The following is a 20,485-nucleotide window of genomic DNA, read 5'->3' as shown; positions in this document are numbered from 1 at the left end:
ATTAAGGGTGGCGTTGGAACAGCTACACAAGCCTGCACACACAACTAGAGAGAGCCTCGATGTAACTATTGCAGAGGATTAGTTCCTTCCAAATATAGTAGAACACGTTGCATTTTATGTAGTAAATTGGATCATATGTCAAAGGTTTACTGCTGGGCACACACTGCGCACAATTAGAGAAGTTATTCCAAGAGCTAATGGACCCTTTCAGCATTTGCATATCGACTATGTCGACATGCTGCAAGTTTGTAAGGCAGGGTTGTCCAACATACGGCCCGCGGGCCACAATGCGGCCCTCCAAGCCATTTTATGTGGCCCGCGAGGCCGTATGTTGAACAACTCTTGAGTAAAAAAAAATAAAAAATAAAAAATTAAAAAGTGTGCCTGTGCGTGAAACTACTAAGCCACGACGTGTTCATTTGTTTATTTATGCAATGTTTGTCGGATATCCGACAAACATTGCAGAAATAAATAAATTCATCAACCCTGCTGGCACATCAAAACGCTGGGCGCTTCTGCCAGCTGCGACCAGGGAGGCTGCAAAAGGAGCACCAGCGTACTGGTGCCTGCAGAAAAGGGAAATGGAATCTCATAAGGCCAGAGGGGGTGAGGAAACTACTGCAGCCTGGAGGGCCCGCACAGATGTCTGACTTTACCCAACCCCTCCAACACCTCTGCGTACCACTGCTGAAATGCTCCAGAGCCTTCCTAAAATCAACGTGGGCTTCATTTGGAAGCAGGAACACACGGGGTCACAACACATTGGGAGATAAGCGGCCGCAGGCAGAAACTGCAAACAATTGATGCGGCCAGGAGCATTGTGTGTTGGAACAGCAGAGGGAAAGCAGGCGTGACCCCTCGACACAGCAGGTCGTAAATTATACGACAACCACATTTTAAAGCGCATAGCCATCTGAAAAGAAGAAAGGGGAATACCGTGTGTACACAGCAAGCTGAAACCTCACTGGAACACCAGTTGCACGGCGGGCATACCCCATAGAGTTCTCTTGCGCCTGAGCCAGCACAAAGGGTGACTGAAAGACCCTACCCTTTTGGACATACTACGGTTGAGCAGCAAACTACACTTAATTATGGCAGATGGGGGAAAAATGTATAGAAATAAACACACGCATGCGGAACAAACGCATTTTCTGTATCAGCTCAGGCACAATTGGAAGCAGGACGACACAGAGCTGAAAACATTGGGCGCAGGTTGGTGCACAGTTCATAACAGAGATTTGAATAAGAATAACAATGTGACCAACACATTTTTTGAACAAAACGCGGAGGAAGAATGCTGCCCCGACTCAAACCACAAGCGGCGGGGAAAAGGAACACCAAGGGCTAGCGCACAATATGTTACCCTAGTAGTGCCCCAATAACACACTGCAACCTGCAAATGGGCCTCAGTGGACCACCTGCCAATGTTTCTGTAAGTTGCTTATGAAGGTTACACATATTTTATTCAGATCCACATGGGGGGTGGGGTGGGAGCTTGACATATCGCAGATGGGAGCCCCAGTCCCTTTGCCAATTCAGTCCTACACCTTGCTGTGATGTATGATATGATAGGTTATTTATAACGTGCTTAATACCCAGCAGCAGTGATCCCAATCATAAAAGTGAAACAGGCAAGCCCAACAGGTATTACTTATTTTCACTCTTTTGGTAGCGCAGTCTGAGGGCAGCCTATACCCTTCAGGAGAGGTGTGAGCTGATACAGTTGCAACACAAAAAACAATAGTACTGTGTTCCCAAAATACCTTAGTTCTTGTCTTTCGGATCTCAGCAGAGCCAGGCTTTTCAGCATCAGACCAGAAGTATGGGTGCCTTTGCGCTGGGCTGGGGTCAAATCGGAGAGCAGCAGCGATGGGCCCCAATGGTGCAGTTCTGTTTGGCAGTGGTGCTGATTTGCGGGTAGAAAATGCTGGGAACAGTAGGCCGTGTCAAGTGAATGGCACTGGAAGACTCAGTGACCTCTGGGCCCGGACAAGGGAATGCTTGCCTTTGGCGCTGTGCAGGCTCGGCTGACACAATACGGCATATGGTTACGGCAAAGATGTCAAAGCTTCAGCATTGTCATTGAGCAGAACTCTGAGATTCAGGGGTGGTGGAGCGTCGAGGTCCAGGATGATTATGATGGTGTCAATGGGGCCAGCGCTGAGCAGCTCCGCTCAGGAGGGCCATGGGCCCGTGTGGGGCCGACAGGCCAGTGGGCAGACTGCAACAGGCCTGCTCGAGCCATCCTGCTATTTATACAAATTTCGGGCCGAGCAGGGCCTGATGGGAGAAAGGAACTGCGCTACAATCTGCTCTTCTGCTGGGCACTGCCTGCTGGAGCTTCCCCCTACACGCGGGACAGGCAGCTCTGCAGATGCTCAGAGCTTCTGGGGGGTGGGGGGTTGGGGCTGGGTCAGGGCCTGCCTTCTCACCCTCGCTTAGCGGGGCTTCCCAGAACTGACCCAACCCTGCCCTCTTTCATGCAACTCATACTTAGCTGGCAGGGGAGAATCTGATCTCAAGGGCAGATCTCCCAGGGTGCGGCTTACCCATTGCACATCGGATTTGCTGACCCCTGCTATGTTCCCAAATGCAGGATACACGACTGCATTATTTCTGGTAGTGGGGGACTGCGTTCGCGGTCTCCCCCCGATTTATTGGTGAAAGAAAAGGTAAAGTGTGCACTAGGCCTGCTAGGTTGCATACTTTAAGATTGTGCTCACATTGCGTTTCTTCAATTAGGTTCACCTTTGGGTGATCGCTTTTCCACATTTTATCTGTTGAATTGAATTATGCTTCTTTCATTACCACAGAAGTAATGTGTATTACAGAGAGAAGCTGCCATATGTATTGGGCACACTGCACGTGCTCAGGCAGCATCAATCATGCTTTGTACAGGACAATGCTGGCCTAAATTGGGAACAGCCAGCATAGACAAGTTGCTACAGAGGCATATTTTGGGTACAACAAGCATGACAATGTGTTACATCAGTGACAGTGCTGTCTTACACTGTGGACACAGTGATCATTAAAATGTGTTGTGTTGTAAAAGAACTAGTTACTCTTACCTTGTAACGTTCTTTCGATGGGATGTTCCTCCGACGTATTCCTTATCTTAGATAGAAATCCTTCAGCTTTGCTGGCCTCGGAAAATTTTTTCGCCAGAGGGCGCTGCGCGTCGATGATCGCCGAGTCGATGACCCTCGACGGCCTCCGTGCCGACGTCGACGTCATCCTGCCTATAAAGGCCGCGCGCAGCGTCCGTTGCTCAGTTCCGTTTTGTAGTCCCCAGTAATGTTTTTGGATTAGACTAATCACCTTGAAGGAGCATAGGCTGCAAACCCACAGGAAGTCATACTGCGGGGATGGATGGGAGGGTCGATAAGGAATACGTCGGAGGAACATCCCATCGAAAGAACGTTACAAGGTAAGAGTAACTAGTTCTTCGAAGGGATTGTGTCCTCCGACGTATTCCTTATCTTAGATAGACTCCCATAGCAGTGGTATTGTGACTGGAGGCGGGAGTAATAAAAGTTATGTTACCCTTCCAGAATGGACAGAGTGTAACACAGCCTTGCCGAATCTAGTTTCTTGACTAGAGGAGGAATCCAGGCTATAGAATTTGGTAAATGTATGTGCGGACGACCATGTGGCAGCCGCACATATATCTCGAATTGGCACCCCTCTTTGAAGGGCTGAGGATGTTGCGATACCCCTGGTAGAATGAGCCCTTAGATTTTGAGGAGGCTCCTTTCCTGCCAATTTGTAGCACTCCAGAATGGCTAAAATAATCCATCTGGAGATGGTTTGTTTTGTTATTGGAAGGCCCAACTTATGTCCTGCATAACCTACAAAGAGTTGGTCTGCTTGTCTGATCTTAGCCAATCTGCTGATATAAAAGCTCAAGGCTCGCTTAGGGTCCAGCCTGTGCAGTCTCTCTTCCTCCTTCCCCGGATGAGGAGGAGGGTAGAAAGAAGGTAATATAATCTTCTGAGTGATGTGAAACTCCGAGACTACCTTCGGGAGGAAGTTAGGCTTCACCTGAAGAACAACTTTGTCCTTGTAAAAGATTGTATGTGGAGGTTTACACGATAAGGCTTGCAACTCGCTAACCCTTCTAGCAGATGTCAATGCTATTAGCAAAACAGTTTTGAGGGTGAGAAGCTTCAATGAACAAGAGTGTAGTGGTTCAAAAGGGGCACCCTTTAGGAAGTTTAAAATTAGGTTTAAATCCCATAAGGGAACTTGAAAAGGTTTCGGGGGATAAACATTAGTTAATCCTTTTAGGTATTGTATTACCAATGGAATTTTGAAGTATGAAGGCTCCTCTGCAGTGCGCTTAAAGATTGATAGCGCTGCGAGATAGCCCTTAATTGTGCCAACCTGTAGGCCTGAATTAGCCAGGTAAAGTAAGAATGACAACACCATAGGTGTACCACAAGAAAAGGGTTCAATATTCTTTTCTCTGCACCAGCTGCAAAATTTGTTCCAACGGCAGCGGTATAGAGTTTTAGTTGCCGGCCTTCTGGCCGAAAGCAACACCTCCATAACATCATCCGGAAGGTCCCAATCCTTGTACCTCAACCTTTCAGACACCAAGCGTGAAGGTTGAGGGTCTTGATGGCTGGATGGAGAACCTGACCTTCCTTCTGCGAGAGAAGATCCTCTCTGTATGGCAGTCGAATTGGAGGGCAGATGGACATGTCTAGAAGGTCCGGGTACCACGTTCTCCTGGCCCAATCCGGGGCAATTAGGATCATGGTCTTCCGAAACCTTCTCAACCTCCTGATCATTTGAGGAATGACAGGGACCGGAGGGAACGCGTACAGAAGTGGGAACTCCCAGTCCACTACGAACGCATCTCCTAGAGCTCCTCTCGGGGGAAATTCCCTTGAGCAAAATCTGTCGCACTTCCTGTTGATACTGGTGGCGAACAGATCCACTTGAGGGGTTCCCCAAAGGGCGAAGATCTCTTGAAGGACTTCCTGAGCTATCTCCCACTCGTGAGAGACTGTGCTCTGCCTGCTCAGAGCGTCCGCTGTCAAGTTCTTCTCTCCGGCTAGGTGAATTGCCGATAGAGAGATTCCTTCCTGAATTGCCCAAAACCAGAGCTGCATCGCCTCTCTGCACAGTGGTAGTGAGCCTACGCCTCCTCTTTTGTTGAGGTAGTGCATGGCCACTGTATTGTCCGTCATTATTAGGACGTTTCTTCCCCGTACAGACGGCAGAAAAGCCTTCAGCGCTAGTCTGATGGCTCTCAGCTCCAACAGGTTGATATGTAGTCTGGACTCCGATGGAGACCAACGACCGCTGATGGTCAAGTCGTTGGCGTGAGCTCCCCACCCCGTGAGTGAGGCATCCGTGACTACTGTTATCTCCGGCCATGGTTGCCAAAACATTTCTCCTTTCAGGATGTTCTCCCGACAGGCCCACCACTGAAGGTCTCGGGCTACTTTGACCGGGATCCGAAGGAGATCTGTCATCCTTCCTGAGAACTGTGACCACTGAGTTCTCAGTGCCCACTGGAGGGATCTCATTCTCAGGCGAGCCTCCGGCACGAGGAATATGCAGGATGCCATGAGGCCTAGCAACCTCAGAAAGTCGTAGGCTGGGAGATATTGGGCATTCTGAAATCTGATGACCATCTGCAGAATATCTCGAGCCCTCACCTCTGGTGGCAAGGCTCTTCCCAGGGAAGTGTCCAGGACTGCTCCAATGAATTGGAGTCTCTGTGATGGTATCATCTGTGACTTCTTTAAATTGAGGGAGAAGCCCAGCTTGTGAAGGAAGTGGCAAACATAATCTAGTTGTCTCTGAACCTGTTCCGAAGATACAGCTCTGATCAACCAATCGTCTAGGTAAGGGTAGACATGAATCCCTTCCCTCCTTAGACTTGCAGCCACAACCGACATTAGCTTGGTAAAGACCCTCGGGGCGGAGGTTAGCCCAAATGGCAGAACTCGAAATTGATAATGAGAGCTGCCAATTGCGAACCTCAGGTATCTCCTGTGCCTGGGATGGATCGGCACATGGAAATAAGCGTCCTGGAGGTCTAGAGATACCAACCAGTCCTGAAGCTGGAGGGCCTGAAGGATCTGAGAGAGAGTCACCATCTTGAACTTGTCCTTTCGGAGGAATTTGTTCAATTCCCGTAAGTCTAAGATGGGTCTCAGTCCTCCGTCCTTCTTCGGTATTATGAAGTAGGGGGAGTACCAACCCTTGTTCCTTTCCGCTACAGGTACCAGTTCTATGGCACCTTTCTCTAGCAGGTCTAAAACCTCCTGCAAGAGGAGCGGATCTGGAAGCTTCAAAGGGTTGTTCCCCGGTGGATGACTCTGAGGGATATGTAGGAAGGGCAGGCAGTAACCTTGGGCCACTGTCTCCAGAGCCCAAGCATCTGACGTAATAGCCTGCCATTCCGTCAGATGGTGAGTTAACCTGCCCCCTACTGGTGTTCTGTGAGGGGAGACCTCAGAGTGGTTTTGAAGCGGCTGATGCAGTTGCCGAAGGTAAAGTGGCTCCTGCTCCTGCGGGTGCGGCTTTCTTTCCCCTACCCCGTCCACCACGGGTAAATCTTCCTTGGCCTCTTTGAGCCGGTCGTCCTCTGCCCTTTCCATATGAGGAATAGTAACGAAAGGACCGTCCTCTCCACGATGATCCCGAAGGACGAAAGGTATTCTGACGGATAGCAGCTCCCAATGACTTGGCTGCTGCCTTGGACGTTTGCAGTTTCTCCAAACTGTCATCCGCCTTCTTTCCAAAGAGGGTAGAACCGTCAAAGGGCATATTCAAAAGCCTGGTCTGCACGTCAGAGGCAAAACCAGACTTCCTCAACCACGCATGCCTGCGGATTGTGGTACTTGCCGCCATGGCCCTGCTGATACTGTCAGCAGAATCTAGGCCAGTTTGTAGGGTCTCGCACATCGCATCTTTACCATCCCTGATGATGTTTAAAAATGCGTCCCTTTCCTCTCCTTCTTGGAGGCAGTCAGCCGCTGATGAAGCGCACTCCCAAAGGGTGTGGCTGAACCTAGCGAGCGTACAGGTCGCGTTAATAGACTTTAACGCCATGCTACAGGCAGAAAAAACCTTCTTAGCCATGGCATCATACTTTTTGTCATCCCTATCCTGCGGAGCAGTGGGGTATGCAGATGTGCTGCCTGATGAGGTTGCAGCCTGTACAACTAAGCTCTCAGGAGTAGGGTGTTTTGACAAATATTCAGGGTCAGAACTAGCCACCCTGTATTTTGTTGACAGTTTTTTATTTACTGCCGGGATAATTTCCGGCGTTTCCCAGTTTGTCAAAATCCTTCTCTGTAGAGCAGAGTGAAATGGAACCACAGGATCCTCCTGTGGGCCCTTGTCCAGTATGTCAGTGAGGTCATCCTGCTGAAAGGCAGGAGAAGGTGCAGACCAACCCATAAATTCTATGATTCTAGACATCAGAGCTCTATATGGAGTCTCCGCATGTTCTCCTGGGTCTGGTTTGATAAATTCTGCTTCAGGAGAAGTGTCCAAGCCACTAGCTTCCTGAAGTGCATCCTGAAGATTTTTTAATCCTCTTTCCTCAGAGGCGAAAGTCTCTGGCTCTGGTGATGTGGTCCTCTGTAAATCAATATCTTGGTCTGAATCCTCCCTTTCCTCAAAAATCGAGGTTAAAGGGGGATACTTTGGTTTTTGGAATGGTATAAACCCCATTTCCAATGCAGAAGGAGCCATCATCACAGGCCTTGAAAACGTCGATGTCGTCGACACCGACGTGAAAGTACTCGAAGGCGCCGTGAAAAGCGTCGAGAAATGTGTACTAGGCCTCGAGGAACTCGAAAGGATCGGAGTCCTGCTCGAGAACGACGTCGACGTTCTCGGCGTCGAGTCGGAGGTCTTTTGTCTAACCGTTGGCTGTGGAGTAGCCGTGGTTCTTTCCTTCACCGGCGTCGATATCGGCGTCGACGTCGGCGTCGACTCGATCGACTGATGCGCCGATGAATCCTTCGACAACGGCGTCGATGGCGCCGACCTCTGTTTCGAAGGAGTTTTCGACGATGGCGTCGATGATGCTTTATCTCCCGATGGCTCGAGGCGCTTTCGGGTTGACTTTTCCGCCGGGTACTGCGACTCGCGGCGTTTAGATTTTTTGGGTTTTTTACCCGGGGTATCACCCTCAGCTGTCTTCGAGGGGGACGAGGCCGCTTTCTCGAAGACGCTTAGCATCTTTTTCCTGAATTCCTCCCACTCAGCTTGCGAGCTGCGTTTTGTGGGGCAATGAACTCTCTCAGGAGAACTCGACGAAGATGACGAAGGGGATCTCCTACGTCTCTTCTTCGAGTGTCTCGATGTCGACGAGTGGTGGGAGCCACTTCGTGATCTAGAACGAGAGTGTTTTTTATGGTGAGGAGACGAACGTCTCGACTCTACCGAAGAAGCTTTCGAGGAAGTTAAAGTTGACCTACCTCTCTCGAGCTTCCCCCTACGCTCCTTCAAGGCTTTCGCCGTCATGGAAAGGCATTCCTCACACTCCGAACTCTGGTGCGTGATTCCCAGACACCACAAACAGACCCTGTGAGGGTCCGTCAACGACATTTTCTTCCCGCAGTCTCGGCACTTTTTGAAACCGGACCGAGGGGTCGTCGGGTCGGAGGAGGATGCCATCGATATCGAGGTTAGATATTATATCGAGAACTGAGCAACGGTGTTCCGAGGCACAACGAAGCGCGGAAAAACGGAACTGAGCAACGGACGCTGCGCGCGGCCTTTATAGGCAGGATGACGTCGACGTCGGCACGGAGGCCGTCGAGGGTCATCGACTCGGCGATCATCGACGCGCAGCGCCCTCTGGCGAAAAAATTTTCCGAGGCCAGCAAAGCTGAAGGATTTCTATCTAAGATAAGGAATACGTCGGAGGACACAATCCCTTCGAATGTTCTTTTCTGCTGTTGGTGACATGGAATTTTCATGTTCCCCTTTAGAACTGATTGTAAACTTATGGCTTTTTGGTCACCTTTTCTGCTGTAAAATTCACCATTTCAACCCCATATTTGAAAAAAAATTCTTGGGGGGGGAAACCCCCCCAAACCCTCCCTAGATCCTTGTAGCAACCTCGCTACGCTCGGTCGCCCCCACCATTTCTGAAAAATATTAACACATAAACACTGAAAGAAATCACAAGCAACTAACCTTTGATCACTGCCCATGACACCAAAAGCTATCTTTGGGACTGCATGGCTATCACTGCCTGTGATGCTATTGTGTCAAAGGTCACACAATATCGCTTTTTAATATACTGCTTTGGTTGAGGTTGTTGACTTTTGGCTCACCGGCCCACTGGGTGACAAAAAGTTAATACTTCGGCCCCACATTCAAAAAGGTTGGACAATCCTGTTGTAAGGGATACAGATATATGATTGTAGTGGTATGTCCTTTCTCAAGGTGGACTGACTTTGGACCGTGTACACACCAAGACTCCGATTGTGCAGCAACATTTTTAGTATGAGACGTATTTCCTAGATGGGGGAATATGTGAAGTATTACGATCAGATAATGGCCCTCATTTTGTTAATGAAGTCTTTGAACAAATAAGCTTGTTGCTTAGCATAAAGCACAAGTTTTCATTAGCGTATTACCCACAGTTTGCTTAATGAGAGAATACCCAAATAGAAGCTCACCTTGAAGAAAGGATGGTTCCATTGTCTACCACTGGCATTGTACGAGTTGAGAAATCAACCAGGTTCAGACCACCATCTTACACCCCATGAAATAGTGACAAGGAGGCGAATGAGGACACCTCTCACACCTTCGTCTAGAACTAGAAGTGATGCCCAGTCAATTGCAGAATTGTTAGGAAAGGAGTTACGTGATTACTTAACATGCATGACCTCAAATATCTCTGTCATTTCAGATCAGCTCAAGCGGAAGTGGTGTGGGGCAGCTCAGAACACAGAGGGAGATGCTACAACCAGAATTGAAAAACTATGTCTCCCCAAACTTATCCCCAGTGATTTGGTCCTGATCAGGAATTTCACCAGGAGGTGTCACGAGCAACGTTTTAACGGTCCCTTCATAATGGAAGACGTGACACAGTCTGCAATCAAGGTGCAGGGCAGACGCGCTTGAATATTTCTTAGAGACGTGAACATCTATACTGGAGAACCCCTTCACCCCCATCCTTGTCAGAAGCAAGCATCGGGGAAGAACCACAGCACGTGCAGACTAGGTCTATGATGAGGAAGAAGGACGTAGAAGCTGTTGAATAAAGATAAAGAGTACATTGGACTGTGGCTTATTTTCAGTCACTAAAAAGGAGGTAAGGGAAGCTCTTTGTTCTTGAGCCACAGGAGTTTGTTGATATTGGACTGAGACCTGTTTACGTCTTGATCATAAAGGAGAGCATGCCAGATTTGGAGTTCCTTTTCGATGACTGGAAGAGGGAACAGCTCCCCGATCCCTTTCTCACTGAATTTCTTTTCGGAGGTGTTCATGGTGGTGCCCCATGACAACATTTCACGCATCGTTCTTGCAGTTTTCCTGTTCATTTTGCACACATACCCTGCGCTTGTGGAGAGAACTACTAGTGTTCATCTGTTCCTGCAAGATCCTAGGAATGGTCTAATCGTGAGGAGATTGCTTGCAGCTATCACTTAACAAATCCTTCAGCTTCCTGCGTACAGTGGAGAAAAAGCAAATGCCCCTATCAGCGGATAATGCGCATAGACTGGTCAGCTTGGTATTCTATTTTTTGATTGAGGAATGCCTGCATCTGGTTGGGAGACAAACTGATGTCTGAACATTCCTGAGGGATCCGAGGAATAAGGCCGTGCTTAATGAGATACTAAGAGACATTGTCGCGCAGGTGAACTTTTACTCTGAGAGAACACTGAGAACTGAATGAGACTTTCGAGGGGAGAGATCCAAGAGTCTACTGGTCAAAGTACTTTCTTTCATGCTGAAGGAGAATCTTCATGTCTTCTGGTAAAAGGGCAATTCGTGGTATTCACTGGGAACTTTTGTTCATCATTGCATAGTCCGCCAGCCGAAGCTGATTGAGGGAACTTGTGGAGCAGACTCAGCAGCTTCCAGTGTATTGTATAATGTTGCCCAATTAAAGTTTATTTTTTCCTTCCTTAAAGAGTAAAAATGGGCACCATTAATAGTAATATCATTATGGCAGATCCCGAAAGACATCCATGATGTGCAGGAAGCTATTGCTTTAAATGGACTTAGCTGTACGTAAATTACACTTGCATTCTGTTCATAGTGATACTGCTCTCACTTACAGTACGTACTGCTTACTATATAGACATAAATGGAGCAAAGACTCCTGTGCATCTCCCTGTACAGAAGGAGGGAACTGATGTGGCAACTACAAGGCAGCCAAGACCTTATGTGATTGTTCCTACTCTAGAGATACACACAAGGGCACCTGGTCCTGTGATGGATAAGCCTGGGTTACCTTTTGGAGGGTGTCAGTATGGTCTAACTTATCCTCTTCTTCCGAATATGCCCCCGACTCCCCTTCCTCCCTTTCCACCTCACCTTGAAGTCTCCGGCGTTGTGACAGCGTTGGGTTGTCTTTTGCTCGAGTCTTTACTCCTTTTTTTTGCAGATGAAGGCGACCAAGGTAGGACGCCACAGTGACACCCAAAGGGTGATCTGTGGCAACCCTCCGTAGCTGCCGAGTACTGGGGAAAAAGCCAAAGGCATAAAAAACCCCGGAAGAGATGAGATTCCGCAGCTGAAGGGAGCTCGAGTAATATGACTCCAAAGGATACTGTAGTGAAGTAGGAACGGATCCAACACAGCGGGGGTGGAGGTGCTGACAAGAAAGGCAGTGGTCGATACACGGGAGGAGCAATAGGTAAATCCAAGCAGGAATGGGCGAGGCAGGGCAATCCGATATGCAGGCAGTGGTCGATACACGGGAGGAGCAACAGGTAAATCCAAGCAGGAATGGGCGAGGCAGGGCAATCCGATATGCAGGCAAAAGTCGGAACCGGGAAATCAGTGGAGAGAAAAGAAAAGAAGGAGAGAGGAAGGAGAACAAACTCCGCGAGAGAGGAAGGAACCAGGGTAGCCAGGAAAAAGTAAACTGAAAGAAACGAAGGGAAGCGCACTCACGGAAGACGGGAGGGTGGAAGGGAATATTAAGAGGATCAGAAAAACAGGCGGGGAGGAAAAAATGGAAGAAAACAGTAATAACCAGAAAGGGAATACCAAACGGAGATAGCGCAGGCAAGAGACAGAACGAAAACTGTACGTTGCAACGCAACCCGACCCCGGAAGTGAAATGTATAAATACCGGTGTCGGGAGGCTGCAGGAACAACTAGACCGACACCTCACGTTTTCATTGGACGTGATGGTGCCAGCAAAGGCGGACGCAGTCTCCACCTATTCCACAGCCGCCAGATTCCCCGCGGTGTGACAGTATGCCCCCTCCCCAGGACCACACCCCCAGGTTTAGAAGGGTTCTTGGCATGGAACTGTCGTAGAAGGAAGGGGGTACGTAAGTGGGATCTGGGTTCCCATGTGTCCTCAGAGCTTGGATAGCCTTTCCAGTGGACTAGGTACTCCAATCGACCTTGATGATAACGAGAGTCGCAAATACGGGAGACCTCATAAAAATCTTTAGAGGGATCCGGAGGTACAGATACCTTCCCCTTCTTCCGAAGCCATTTGTCTTCAACAAATGTCTTTAGTTGGGAGGTGTGAAACACTGGGTGCACTCGGCGTAGTTGTGTGGGTAATAGGAGACGAAAGGCCACTGGATTAACCACGTGTGTTATCTTGTATGGTCCGATGAATTTAGGTGACAATTTTGAAGGACGCACCCACCGTGGTAAGAATTTAGTGGAGAGAAGCACTCTAGAACCGACTGTCCAATCTGGGACAGGTCTCCGGTGTTTGTTGGCTTGGAGCCTGTTTCTGTCTTGTGTATCTTTGAGTCCCTGTCTAGCCCGGTCTTGGGCCTCTTTTACGGTTGCTAATGTTGTTTCAACAAAAGGGACTGAGGACTCTATGTCAGTCAATGGTAGAAAAATACGGGGATGGAAACCGTAAGTACAAAAAAAAGGGCTGGTACCGATGGCAGAATGGGAAGAATTATTGTACGAAAATTCAGCAGTAGGAAGCAACTGGACCCAATCGTCTTGTTGTTGATTGATGAAACATCGAAGATACTGCTCTAATGTACCATTGAGACGTTCAGTCTGACCATTTGATTGTGGGTGGAACCCAGAGGTCAGAGCTCTTTCTATGCCCAACCGCCGACAAAAGGCTGCCCAAAAATGCGAAGTGTATTGGGTGCCACGGTCAGAAATGATTTTGGTAGGCAGACCGTGTAGTCTAAAAATGTCTTTGAGAAACACCCCTGCCATCTTGGAGGCTGAAGGCACTCCGGGTAAAGGTGTAAAATGTGCCATCTTAGTAAAAGAATCAACGACCACCATTATACAGGTGCATCCTTGAGATTCGGGCAATTCCACAATGAAATCGGTAGATAATGTGGTCCACGGGCCTGTGGGAACCGGGCATGATTCCAACAATCCCAATGGTCTTTGGGTAGAAGACTTGTTACGGAGACAGGTGATACAAGATTGTACGTATAGTCTAGCTTCTTCCCTCATCTTTGGCCAGAAGAAATAACGCGATAAGAGATCTTGAGTGTTTTTTACTCCACGATGACCTGCTATCTTGGTATCATGACACCAGAACAAGGCCGTCCTTCTCAAGGATGTGGTTGGCAAGTATAACCTTGCGTTGACTAAATACAGCCCATCTTTCAGAACGTACTCCGGCTTCTCTCCCTGCATTTCATCTTCAAATCTCTCTCTTGAATCATCCTTGACTTGTTGTAGGAAAGTCAATACCAAACCGATACAGGGAGATCTGGCAAACATCAATTCAACGGTGGTTTCCTGTTCTGACAAGTAGTCACTACGTCGGGACAGGGCATCAGCCACAACGTTTTGCTCTCCCGGGATGTAGGTTATGTTAAAGTCAAACTGAGCAAAGAAATGAGCCCACCTAGCCTGCCTAGTATTGTAACATTCAAATTGACGCAACACTTGTAGATTCTTATGATCTGTACGAAGGGTGAAAGGGTGTTCACCACCTTGAAGGAGATGTCGCCATTCAGTGCAAGCTAACTTCATGGCCAGCAGTTCCCTCTCTATAACAGAATAATTACGCTGGCTAGGATTCAGTGTCCTAGAGTAGTACGACCCTGGATGTTCTTCACCCTGATATTCCTGCAGCAAGACTGCTCCTACTGCAGCTGAAGAGGCGTTCGTCTCCACGATGAAGGGTTTGTGTTGATCAGGTTGTCTTAGTATGGGAGCGGAGCAAAAGGCCTGTTTTAGTTGTAGAAATCCTTTCTCTGCTTGAGAAGTCCACTGAAATGGTAGGGAGGACTTTTTAAGGAGTGTGGTCATCGGGAGTACTAATTGAGAGAAGTTCGGAATGAACTTCCGATAGAAATTTGACAATCCAAGGAATCTTTGGATCTCCTTCACAGATTTAGGGGACGGCCTGTCCAAGATAGATTTAACCTTCTGAGGATCCATCGATATTCCCTCTGAGGAAAGAACGTAACCCAGATACGAGATAGATGTTACAGAAAACTTACATTTTTCCAACTTGACAGAAAGGTGGTTGTCTTCAAGTCTGCGGAACACCTCTTTGACATGTGCAACATGTTCTTCCTTAGAGAAGGAAAAGACCAAAATGTCATCGAGATATACGATGACGGAGTGTCCTAAGAGATCCGAAAAGAGTCTGTCCATAAAACGTTGGAATGTAGACGGCGCGTTCACCAGGCCAAAGGGCATCACTTGGTACTCATACAACCCGAAAGGGGTCCTGAACGCCGTCTTCCATTCGTCCCCTGCTTGGATCCTAAGCAAATGGTATGCATTACGGAGATCGAGTTTGGTAAACACCGTGGCTGACTCTACAGCATGGATGATTTCTGAGATCAGGGGCATCGGGTACCTGTCCTTGACAGTTACTTTGTTCAGTCCCCGGTAGTCTATACAAGGGCGTAGCTCCTGGGTGTCTTTTTTAGGTATAAAAAACAAAGAAGCGCCTGCAGGGGATTTGGAGGGTTTGATTAGATCGTTGGCCAGATTCTTATCAAGGTAGTCTCGCAGATACTGTCTTTCTAGTACCGTCAAAGGATACATCCGACAAAACGGGACCAAAGCACCTGGATGTAAATCGATGCTACAGTCTTCTGGTCGGTGGGGGGGGGAGTTCCAAAGGGATCTTTTCCGTAACCACTTCGGTATATTCTTGGAGATAGGCGGGTAAACAATGAATGGTCTTTGCTTCTTCTTCTCCACAGGAGGTTTGGATGGTAGAAAAAGTGGGTTTTGCCAAACAGTTTGTCTTACAGTACTCGGAGTGAAAACTCAACAGGTTTCTGGACCGTTCTATGGTGGGATTGTGTTTACGTAACCATCCAATGCCAATGATCAGGGGAAAGTGGGCCGCTCGGATTAAATCAAATGAAAGACGTTCGGAATGCTGCCTGATGTGCATCGTGAGGATTTCAGTGGCATGAGTAATGAGGCCTGAGCTCAAAGGTTCCCCATCAACACCTTCCACCTTTTGGTCTTCCGTCTTGGCAATCCGTGACAAGCCCTGGCTTTCTGCCCAATGAGTATCCATAAAGTTCCCAGCAGCCCCGCAATCAAGGAGTGCTTGGGTTTGAATGGAGTTCTTGCCAATCAAAAGAGTAACGGCCATTACCATGAGTCGGGCATCATCTGAACGGTCTGAAGTAGTGACTGAAAGAGTAACAAAGGGACTGGAATCATTCCCTCGGTAATAAGTCCCTAAGTTTACCGAGGGTGCTCGTTTCCCGAGCGCCGGGGAGGAACAGTCGGACAATCCCGAAGTAAATGAGATGAAGATCCGCAATACATGCATAGATTTCCTTCTCTTCGTCGTCTGCGTTCTTCAGTAGTGAGAGGGGAACGAGTGGTTCCGATTAGCATAGGTTCTTCTCGTGAAAGACGTGTAGAGGGAGGTGGCATCGAAGAAGGAGGGACAAGGGGCATGGCACCACCACTCTTGATCTTGCGGCGCTCTGCTCGACGTTCGGACAGTCGGAAGTCGATCCGAAGCGTTGCAGTGATCAGATCTGCAAAGTTTAGGGGACGTTCAATACGTGCAAGTTCATCCTTCAACTCTTCTCGAAGACCCCTTCGAAAAATGGCATACTGGGCCTGTTCTTGCCACCCAGCTTCTGCTGCGACCTGCTTAAACGAGGTAATGTAGGACATCAGGTCAGAGCTTCCTTGCCTGATATCTAAGAGGTCCTCAGAGGCCATGTAGGTGCTTTCGGTTCGTAGAAATGTCTGTCTCATCAGGGTTTTGAAAGCATCATAATCCTGGAGAACCGGTTCGGTTCTGTTAACCAGTGGGGTGGCCCAAGCCAAGGCATTGCCAGACATATGAGTTATCATGTATCCCACCTTGGCATGACCCGTAGAAAAGGCATGAGCCCGAAAAGAAAAATGCAGGTGGCAGGCATCCAAGAATTCTTGTAACCTCTTAGGCGACCCATCAAACTTCCCAGACACCAGTGGCAAAGGGGGTAAGTCAGCAGTGGGTGGATCCCGCTCTGCTACTCTTTGTTGTAGCGCAACGTTGGCGCTCTTGAGGTTTTGAACTTCCCAGTTCAGGCTTTGAACCGCCGCGATCAATTCCTGGACCTGTTGCGGCGTAGCCATATCTGATTCTGGGCGTTGCAAACTGTCAGTATGGTCTAACTTATCCTCTTCTTCCGAATATGCCCCCGACTCCCCTTCCTCCCTTTCCACCTCACCTTGAAGTCTCCGGCGTTGTGACAGCGTTGGGTTGTCTTTTGCTCGAGTCTTTACTCCTTTTTTTTGCAGATGAAGGCGACCAAGGTAGGACGCCACAGTGACACCCAAAGGGTTATCTGTGGCAACCCTCCGCAGCTGCCGAGTACTGGGGAAAAAGCCAAAGGCATAAAAAACCCCGGAAGAGATGAGATTCCGCAGCTGAAGGGAGCTCGAGTAATATGACTCCAAAGGATACTGTAGTGAAGTAGGAACAGATCCAACACAGCGGGGGTGGAGGTGCTGACAAGAAAGGCAGTGGTCGATACACAGGAGGAGCAATAGGTAAATCCAAGCAGGAATGGGCGAGGCAGGGCAATCCGATATGCAGGCAGTGGTCGATACACGGGAGGAGCAACAGGTAAATCCAAGCAGGAATGGGCGAGGCAGGGCAATCCGATATGCAGGCAAAAGTCGGAACCGGGAAATCAGTGGAGAGAAAAGAAAAGAAGGAGAGAGGAAGGAGAACAAACTCCGCGAGAGAGGAAGGAACCAGGGTAGCCAGGAAAAAGTAAACTGAAAGAAATGAAGGGAAGCGCACTCACGGAAGACGGGAGGGTGGAAGGGAATATTAAGAGGATCAGAAAAACAGGCGGGGAGGAAAAAATGGAAGAAAACAGTAATAACCAGAAAGGGAATACCAAACGGAGATAGCGCAGGCAAGAGACAGAACGAAAACTGTACGTTGCAACGCAACCCGACCCAGGAAGTGAAATGTATAAATACCGGTGTCGGGAGGCTGCAGGAACAACTAGACCGACACCTCACGTTTTCATTGGACGTGATGGTGCCAGCAAAGGCGGACGCAGTCTCCACCTATTCCACAGCCGCCAGATTCCCCGCGGTGTGGCAGAGGGAGGTCACATGCGGAGATTATAGCAGACTCCATATGGCCGGCCTTAGCTGCTACTAAAATTAGGTTTCAGAATAGGAAAAGACATTTAGATCTTTCTCCTACACAGGTAGTACATGTAACAATACCCAGTCCGCTGACAAATGTTTCTATGGTTGGTCCAGTAAGGAGAAACTATGCTGACATATTGTATAAAATGGTTAGAGAAGCTTGTAAGAAAAGAACGAGATCTAAGAAAAGTGCTAGGGAGGATGATCATGAGCTGATTGATTACATGCATACTACAGGACACTTGGGGAATAACATATCGTATCAGCATATGAAATAAGTGGGAAGGAGGACCTCAAAGGAGGAATGCTTTGTATGTGCACTCCTGCCTTATAGCATGCAGAAATCTAAGATCTTCATAGCTATTGAAATAGACATCGAGACAGCACATTCTTTATTACACATAGCACTCTGCCGTACAAGGGGTCAGTTCATGGGCCAAACAGCCTATCTCAAATGGGCAACTGAATGGGCAGATCCAGAAGAAGATGATTATGTCCAATACACAAACACGAGACTAAGAGCTCAAACCAGGAATCATGTGATCAGATATGAAAAACCTGGAGTAAAAAGAGCTGGAATCAGAAGGGAAGTAAGCAGAAGATTGGAGAGTCCAGGAAATGCTGCAGAAGAAATTCCTAGATGGAAGAACAGAGGACAGATGCAGATTTGGGGATCAGTGCTTTTACCAGATGGATGGGAAGGAAGAGTGGTCATCTGCAGAGCCTGGGTAGTCATTGGTTTCTATCAGCCCACCATTCACATAGTGCAGAATGGATTCAAGCCTTTATTTGACTTGCCAAACTGCCGACATGGGTCGAAGATAAAGGAGGACCTTTCCAGATAGTGCCTTTGGAAAGTGCAAAGCTGTGCTTCCGAAACAATGGCACAAGAAAAGTCATAGAAAACTAGAACTGTGGTTGAATCTTTGATGTACCAGGAATGAGCATTGGAACAGCAGTGATCATAGATCACTACTGGGTGTGTGGATCCAGCGCTTACATGAAGCTTCCCAAGAACAGGGAGGACGATGTTCTATATTAAACGTACATGTTCCAACGTTGGTGATTCCTAAAGGTGACTTGAACATTGACAACTTTCCTAAAGCAGATGCTCACCTGAGGATGAAAAGATCTGTGGAGCTGATAAGTAGAATGAAGAGAGAGAACTATTTCATAACCAAGTCAATAGAAACCTTTGATTCGATTCCATATGAACACAGACTGTTCAGCCAAACTTCAATGATATTCACGTTGATCTTCATGCCAAGGACCCAGACTGCAGCAAATACTAAATGGCTGCAGATCGCCAGATGGGAGTTGTTGTAGACAATCAACAATACCATATAGGGATTTAATGCTATCAGGGAACAGCTGAGAGCCATATGACTAATGACTCTTCAGAACAGATACGTCCAAGACATAATCACAGCTATGGATGGAGCGGTTTGTGCAAAAATTGGAGAATCATGTTGCACATTTATACCTTCTCATGATGACAAGAATTGCATATTGATAGAGGCCATAGAGGGTGACGAAGCTGCATGTGCAAACGGTGGACGAAGTGGAAGACATTGCTGATGATAGCTGGTTTGGATCGCTCTTTTCTTGGGTTCCACAATGGATGGCAGATATGTTCAAATTCCCTGGAGCCCTGATAGTGATGGTATTGTTTGGATTCTGTGTGATTAGGAAAATAATCTCACAATGCAAGAAGAATGCAAAGAAAGCCACAGGGATTAAGATCATGATTGATGTTGAATCCGGATGGAAAACCAAAGACCTAACAGATGAAGAAATCAGAGATTTCGTGAAGGCCAGCATCCATGCACCTGAGGGAAAGAAATTTCTGTATCCAAAGAACCATAAAATGTATGTGGGAAAATGGATCTATTGCAGTCCAAGTGGCCTGTGCATGCTCATGACTTGGAACAAGGATGAGCATGTGAAATCAGCTGGATGCCTGAAAGGAGTCATAAAGATATGGGTCCCAAAAAAGCATTTCTTCAGACAAGGATGTCTAGATATGAAGGATGATGGGAGAGTGGTTGATGAATTGCCCAGAGGGGGGAGTGTAGAGAAGGAGCAAAGTACTCCCAACTTCAAGCATCTCTCGGCCATATTGCCTATATGAGTGTGAAACACATGCAGTACCAGTGAAAATACTAACACCAAGGAGAATCCTGGAAGCAAGGTTCCCATTAAGAAAGCCATACCTGCATACAAGACAGTATGATGGTCATTTGAATGAAATCCCAGAAGAAGATTGAAAAGAGAGCAAAAGAGCAGATTGGTGACATCATGCGAAGTAAAACCGATGCACCTAGAAGAGATGCAGAGACAAGAAAGTGAAGATACTCTATAAGGAATCAAGAAAGTATTAAAGATAAGAGACATCTCAGGCTTGAGATGAAGAAACCTAATCTACAGAAACGATGAAGATATCAAGTTATTTTACATGTGTACAGATGCAAAGAAATGCAAGCAGACTAAGTTTTCTTGAGGCTAGCTATGTAGCGAATAGAGTGCGGCAAGCACTAACGTATACATATATAGGAGTAAGTAAAGATTTGATGTTTCCACTACGTGTTATAGCAGAGCTGGACCAGAGAAGGAAGGCCTTTACATTGTGTCACAGTTAAAAAAACAATTGAATTACAGAAGTGAATCTCAGAAAGGCGAGGCTGGATCAGCCCCAAGAAGCCAAGGTTTTATCGGACTGGGA

The 20,485-nt window shown here is 47.7% G+C and overlaps 1 protein-coding gene and 1 non-coding gene across 3 annotated transcripts in view; one reads left to right on the top strand and one right to left on the bottom strand.

Moving 5' to 3' along the window:
* The window catches only part of LMNTD1 (lamin tail domain containing 1), a 2,112,860-nt gene that overhangs the window by 330,726 nt on the left and 1,761,649 nt on the right, over positions 1–20,485 (bottom strand). The window lies entirely within an intron of this gene.
* On the top strand, positions 2,490–2,651 carry LOC138514784 (U1 spliceosomal RNA). Its single transcript, XR_011281938.1, has one exon. It is a non-coding gene; the product is annotated as a U1 spliceosomal RNA (small nuclear RNA).

The sequence above is a fragment of the Ambystoma mexicanum genome, chromosome 12 (genome assembly GCF_040938575.1).
Source record: "Ambystoma mexicanum isolate Mex_15411 chromosome 12, UKY_AmexF1_1, whole genome shotgun sequence".
NCBI classification, from domain to species: Eukaryota; Metazoa; Chordata; class Amphibia; order Caudata; family Ambystomatidae; genus Ambystoma; species Ambystoma mexicanum.
Note: the sequence above shows the minus strand (reverse complement) of the source record. Positions and strands in the feature narration are given on the sequence as shown.